This window comes from Miscanthus floridulus, chromosome 1 (genome assembly GCF_019320115.1).
Source record: "Miscanthus floridulus cultivar M001 chromosome 1, ASM1932011v1, whole genome shotgun sequence".
NCBI classification, from domain to species: Eukaryota; Viridiplantae; Streptophyta; class Magnoliopsida; order Poales; family Poaceae; genus Miscanthus; species Miscanthus floridulus.
In genome coordinates, this window is record NC_089580.1 from 105,642,190 (window position 1) to 105,642,756 (window position 567).

A 567-nucleotide genomic window follows, 5' to 3' on the forward strand; every position below is an offset into this window, starting at 1 on the left:
AGTTTTCATATATGTTTACCATTTCCTCTAATTAATTAAATAAATTAAGAAAGGTATTAAAAGAAATGTTTTGGTGATGAACACCCTACTTTCTGGTGTTCTTGTGATATGTGTAATAAGTGAGTAGAGTTAGTTTTGTCCAATTATATGTTTACATCATAAGTTAATAATTATTTTGTTTGCATTATGTCCCTCTGGACAGACCTGGGGACTTTATTAAAGTTCCCCATGATATTTTGGTTTGCTATGAATGTGATGAATACAAAAGTTGTAGATAATTTATGTATCTAGCTCCTGTCAAAATTTGATGGCATTTGGCCTAGTAGTTTAGGAACTACAGCTGTTTAAAGTTAGGTTCCAGTTTTTGTCTACTCTCTGTCTTGTGGGACAGAGTTCTGTTGATTAAAGAATTCGACCTAGTAAAGGTTGGAATCATGCTTTGAGGTATGAAAATGAATTGTAGACAATTTCATAAGTTTTCCAAATTGTCTTATTGCATGTCATTTGGATTTATAAATCTCCAGTTATGGCCAGTTTACTGTACCGCTATATAGTCTCCATTTTGCT